Genomic DNA, 6613 nt, shown 5'->3' with positions numbered 1-6613 from the left:
CGAATCAGTGAACCAAACACAAGATATGTAAGGCCTAATGGATTAACCAAAGCAATAACTTTAGTATGCTAAATGATGGCCGATTGATTGCAAGTGTTTGTTCCTGTTTGTACTATGACTGCTTACCATAAAGCGGTCCATTAACATAATAATAGGCCAATTATATTGCGTATATTTCCACACAACACAGGGACATGCTCAAAGTGCTGTTATAACCCCGGTCACAGGATCAGTGTGCGCTGAAAGTCATTCTCAGCTTCCTGGGGAGTATAAACCTAATCTGCCCGTTAGGCGATATAAAGTTAACATCTCATCCTACCGGGTACCCATTCACTGCTGGGTGAATAGCGGCATATTTGGAACAAAGCTATTTTTCCAAGGTGACACCACATGTGCTAGATGTACATGTGATTCTGTGTGGGATAAGACGTAGAAACTCTCAGGAGCCAAGCTGACGAAACGCGGCCACCCATCCAACTACTCTCCGCTAAACTTAACCTGAATTGTTACCTGACTACGTTGACTACGTTGCACCACATAGTCCCAGCCACACCATTGCATTACTGCAATTTGATCTTGTGAACCAGGACACCACTACGCTTCACTTTATCTCCATCGGTGTTCAGTTAATCATGAAGAATTATACTGAGATAAATACCGTCGCCTTATATCGAAGGGATTAAATTTGAGGTTCGCTGAACGTTCTCAAAGTATACAAAACGGAAGGTGCCAGATTCGAACCCGTCAGCGCGAGTGTGCACTTGGGGGTCATACATACATATGTATTGACATACAACAAAAATGAAACCGACACTACAGTCAGACTCGAGACCATCTTCCTGAGGCAAGGGAGTTGACAGACTATAAAAGTCCACTTTCCACCCTTGCCCAACTAGGATGTTATTCCGGAGTTTGGCTGGACGAACGAGTCTATGCATAGTCCAATCGAAATCGCGTAACGAACTATTCATCCGGTTTGTAAACAAAATGGATTTCAACGTGCAGATTTCGGTCGACTGAAGGATTTGCAAAGCATGGGTATAGAAAACTGGGCGTCGACAGATATTTGGCAAATATTTTCATGTTATTAGATAAGGTGCTCTTGTGATTTGATGCCCTTCGCGAGGTAAGACCCGTTTTATTACAATATAGATCTTGATTATCGATCAGATCGTCTTGACTTGGCGCCGCCATTTTGTTTGAAGCAAATGCAAGTGACATGAGAGGTGGAATCTGATTGGTCAGTAGGAGGGACATAGAGGGGACAACAGTCGTAATAGACACGAAATTTCAGCCTAGTTCTGCAAGGGAGGAAACTGGACTGGACTAACAGTTAGTTATCTCCCTTACATTGTGTACCGCGGCAAGATGGTTCTCCTATAGAACCGGGTACATTGTGATACGCTCGTCTGTACCCAATTGTATCAGTTAGAACGGTATATTAACATACCTCTTGTACAAAACAAGGACTGGTCGGTTCGGAGTCAGTATACTGTCTCCGAGAGTGGTATCCATGTTAAAATGTGGAATGGAATCTCAGTGGGCTAGCACTTCAAAACCGGCCTTTGTCCGGACTAATATAAGCAGACACACACATTCATGCACGTTACTGTAAAAGTTCAATAATCTTGAACGCGACGTGAAGCCCCACCTTACAGATATGATAGACTCGTATTAAATAAACTATATCAACATCTATACATTCACCATAAACTACGGTCATTGCTTTGTAAGGTTTACGATCATTTAAAGTAGTCCTCAGTGTAAATCGATAGTATTTTAAAATAAACTGGCACAGAAATAGAAAATCAAACCAATATTAAATATTATGATAAACTGAATATAAATATAGAGTCATAAATATAAAGCTTGTATTTGTGGGACTACACTCTGTTCTGAATGGTAGTCTGGTAGCCATGTTGTTAAAGCGTTCGACACGCATAAGCCCGGGTTCTATTCCCCACATGGGTACATTGTGTGAAACAAAGACGTAAGACTATAGTCATTCTAGGGACTGAAAAAGTTGTGCTTTTTAAACAGGAAATACATACTCAAGTGTGCCAGGCCTTTGGTACACTCTCATAACAGCACCGACATCTGGTCATATATTTGGCAATTCTAGATGGGGATATTGTTAAATTGGAAAGCCCGTTAAGTAGGACAGGACTGACCCCAGTGAGATCTACAGAACAACAAAGGACGAGGTTGGTTACGGACTCCTTTTGGCCAACAGAAAATGTCACATTCTGATGCTTCGGGAAACTATATAAATATAGGTGTGAAAATCATAAGACATGTTTCAATGCCCGACAACAGGCCTTTTTCTCTCCTACTCAAAGTTCAGGGCCATTAACAAAATACATAAGCATGGCTAAAAAGTTCAAAACAAGTGGGCGTTTTTTTCTGAAACTAAAAATCGAAGTTTGGGCAAGTCCTCAACCCAAGATGAATGTCAGTGCTGTTTTTATATCTCCCAATGAAAAAAAAGGTTTGGTCAACAGCAGAGGACGTAACGTGTACACGAGACGGGAGACACGTGCATGCGTGACTGTCTGTCAGTGCACCATGGATTTCTGCATGTCAAGGACTGATCATGTTCAAAAATTAGAGAACACTTTTCGCAAACCTGTTTAACACATTTCATCCTGGAACAAAGAAAATGAAAATGAAGTCTAACTCATATTCATATAACACATCTGATAACTTCCATGACAATTTCTGAACTTTCATAACGATTTCTAAACGTTTTTCTCCATTCCTAAATTATGCATATCATGTTGGCCAAAAAGATCCCGTATACCTCTTCCTCTCAGGACTACTGAAACAGTGGAATGAAGGCTGTCGGGATCATTTTTGACAATAATCGCATGGTATCACAACTTATGAGCTTTCTCTGCAATTTCGTAACAATGTGGATCCATTACTAGGACTGTAAGGTCACAATAATAGTTACTGTACCATATAACCTATTCTGATATAACCCATCATAACATAACCCAGACATTCACAATGTATTAAATACACTGATCAAAAGATAGCAGGAAATACCGCATGTGTTACTCCCAGTGCTCGAGTTTTAAGCCTGAACTGCCTTATCTCGTAAAGCTAATTATTTCTGGATAAAGGTGTTCAAACGACACTGGACCTAACTCTGGATTTATGTATAGCATTCTGATTTCATTTCAGCTGTGTTTCGAAAATTGGGACCAAGGTAATGGTTACGCTCAGTAGTTGATACTGCATGGCAAGAAAGGCTGTTAAAATAATGAGCATTGTGTCACCCTCGATTATCCACTGTATCATATCTGCCCTGGATTCATTCGGTAGTAAAGTCTCGTTTCGGAATTGACGTCACCATCCCAATCTCCCTTATCGCTATTTGGTGTAAACTGATTGGACCGCTATTTTTAGCATCATGTAATGTGAATCAGGCTATTGTAACGAGTAGGTCCAGAATATGCGTTCGTTTGTCTCTGAATGTACCTATATTTCAAGATAATGAAATATTTATATAATATTTCTACCATCTTGCGTGTTTCCTCATTGCTGGAATTTTTAGATCAACATCTCATTGGTAATTGCGCTGCACATAAAACAAAAAGAAATCTGGGAAACTGGTAAAAGAGTATGGCGGATTCTGTGTCACTTCTGAATGGTCAATCCTGTTGTTTGATTGACATGATGCGATGGGCTGACTCCCTATAAGAAGTAAAATACATTTTGGCATTGGGCAACACGAATGCTGATTCAATAATAACCATGCAGCCGTTGACTTAACAACTTGGGTCAGATCAAAACAGATCAAAAATTCCTTTCCGTAGAGACGAAATAAAACCGATATGTTTAAAAAGGTTTGGTTGGACCATCAGTGCCGTGTAACCATATCTTCTACGAATATCCTCCAAAGCCGTATCTTTTCCATATCTTCTTTTACACGTAACCGCACTCAACCGTTTCACAATTTCATAACCACCCTGTTTCGGAAACAACATGGCGGGCGTGCAACAAGATGGCGCCGAGGTGACTTGGTACGTCTGCACAGACACCCTGCGCAGCTCCATTAAGTTGACACGCCCAACGAACAGCGCCACAAGACCGCAATACAGAACACAAGCAAACCACATCATCCGAATATTATGTCTAGTCCTCTGTAGAATAAAGTGCGCGTATAACATAGTCATCAGTGTTCCGAATACGAAACTAACTGATATCAACTCCGGAATGCGTTCCCATTCGCAACTGATGTATCCTAGCAACCGTTCCGGGTGGTAGAATTTTACATACGTCACATTTCGAGGTAACACTTTTGGTGAAAACTCCGACACTGCTTTTTGTTCGATATGGCTGTCAATGGTTCGTTCTAAAACTGGAATCAGGTCTTTGTGGGCATAACCGTCATCCTCCACCAAGAATGCATATAATGCGTTTCGTTTCAGAGTCTCTTCCAAACAGAAGATATAGTCCCGTTTCTCTTTTTCGAAAATGTCGATTTTGGAATCCTGTTTCAGTTGATACATTTGAAAAGTTGGAAGGAGGATTTTCAAAGGCTTCAGTTCGTCATAAGTTTCCGGATGGTCATCGACGTTACAAACAAACAACCCGTATTTCAGTTTCGAATGTTTGGCTGTGCTATTCAACAGACCTAGCAGTCGTCCGACAACCTGAGTAAGATACTGAGGCCTGTAGCCGCCCTTGCGGTGCCGATTTCGCGAAACCGTTATCACAGTAATACCCACGTCCATATCCTCAGAATGTAACGAAGGCCCCGATTGGCTGTTTTGAATCACAGACTCGTTGTACTTCTTGATGATTTGTCCATTTTCGACCAATCGCTTGTCGTTTTCAGTAATCAGGTGCGTTTCTTCTTCGTCTGCATCGTGCAAAAGCAGGTGGTACAAGGAATGGCGAAGATTGCCGCATATTAGAGGGAGGAAAACGAGAAATGTAAGAGCGTACAAAAGAATTATCTGTTTAGGAACAATGTCCACACATTTTGTGCACCGCCTGGAAGAAAACAAATAATAAATATAAGTAAACATCCATCTTACATGAAAAATGTCACACCTTTTCCTAAAATTTCAATTCAATAGACATATATCTGTAACATGGGTGCATGGGGTATACGAGTGCAGCACTTCATAGGATCTTAAAACATTTGGGTACAATACATAAATTGGATTGAATGATATATTATAAGGGGCGGTCGGGATTGCATTCTCTATAAGGTATATAATTAGTAAGCTCATTACAATCCGATCCTTACTCCTGCTCCTTATGTTTCTTATACCTCTTCTTATACTATCGGGCCGTCTCCGTGGTCTTGTGGGAGAGCGGAAGGTCTGGAGTTCGATCCAGGGTCTTCGGCGTTACGAGCTAACACTTTATCCACCTGGCTACCCCATCGCCCACTGCTACCATGACTACGATCTGCTGAAGGATTGTGATTGTGGGTGGTTATTAAAAAGACATTGGTCATTCATGTAAACTATTTCAAAAAGTTCTTGCACGTCAAGAAACATTGAATGATAATGGAGGACAACATTAGCCAACACAAAACCTTTCCAAAACTGTCCTTGCATATTCTACGTTGCATTTATGGTTGTGTCAAGGTCACAGGGAAGGGGGGCCAGCCGTCCAGTATTTGACACGCCTTGATGTAGCTGAAATGCTGTTCAAAGCGGTACAACATAATTCCTCACTCAAAATGTTGGAGGGGGTTACGGGTGGCCCAGTCGTCTAAGGCGCCAAGATTCGTTGTGCAGAGTTGCGTCCCTTTGGCACGCCAGAAACCTATGATTGTGGGTTGGAATCCCGGTACACCCCGATTATGTTTCTAGGTTTGTCAGCACCATACCCGTGCTCGTGGGTTTCACCGAAGTGGTAAACGTCTTAGACCTGCATCACTTCGGGCTTTCCTCCAACATTAAGCTGACACGCCGCGATATAATTGGAATAATGTTAAAAGCGGCGTTAAACCCAACTCACTCACTCACAAATGGCAACTGTCTAAGAACTGTATCAGTTTTGGCGTTCACGCAGACACACCGAACCGAGATAATACTAGAATACTGTTCAAAGCGGTGAAAAACCAAACTCAGTCTGGGGGAGGGGTGTGTGGGGACGGGTTTCCTTCATACTGATATCGATCAATTTATATTTTTTAGTCAATATCAGAATAAATGTGTTATCCCTCGGAGAGGGGCGATGGGGTGGTTAAAGCGTTAGCTCGTTCGATTCCCCACATGGATACACTGTGTGGAGCCCATTTCTCGTGTCCCCCGCCCTGATGTTTCTAGAATATTTCTAAAGGCGGTGTAAAACTATAGGCACTCACTCCCAACTCTCAGAAAAGCCAACGAATCCGCAATTGGTCATTCTTACCTCCTCATCAACCGATGCATCTAAGAGTCCTGAGCACTCACTCCCAACTCTCAGAAAAGCCAACGAATCCGCAATTGGTCATTCTTACCGCCTCATCAACCGATGCTTCTAAGAGTCCTGATCACCTGACTACGTTTTCACCTTGTCACACAACCATCCAATCAAAATGCTTCTTCGATCTCCTCGTTATACACCTGTAGGTGTGCGAGTCTTTGACTCAAGATGATAAAAA

General features: G+C 41.9%; 1 pseudogene; it reads right to left on the bottom strand.

Annotated features, from left to right (window-relative positions):
* Positions 1–3791: 3791 nt before the first annotated feature.
* On the bottom strand, positions 3792–6401 carry LOC139451762 (post-GPI attachment to proteins factor 4-like; annotated as a pseudogene).
* Positions 6402–6613: the final 212 nt, after the last annotated feature.

This window comes from Haliotis cracherodii, unplaced genomic scaffold (genome assembly GCF_022045235.1).
Source record: "Haliotis cracherodii isolate W230 unplaced genomic scaffold, xgHalCrac1.p SCAF_9, whole genome shotgun sequence".
In the NCBI taxonomy this organism is placed as follows: Eukaryota; Metazoa; Mollusca; class Gastropoda; order Lepetellida; family Haliotidae; genus Haliotis; species Haliotis cracherodii.
The sequence above is the reverse complement of the archived record's forward strand: the minus strand, read 5'-3'. Positions and strand labels throughout refer to the sequence as shown.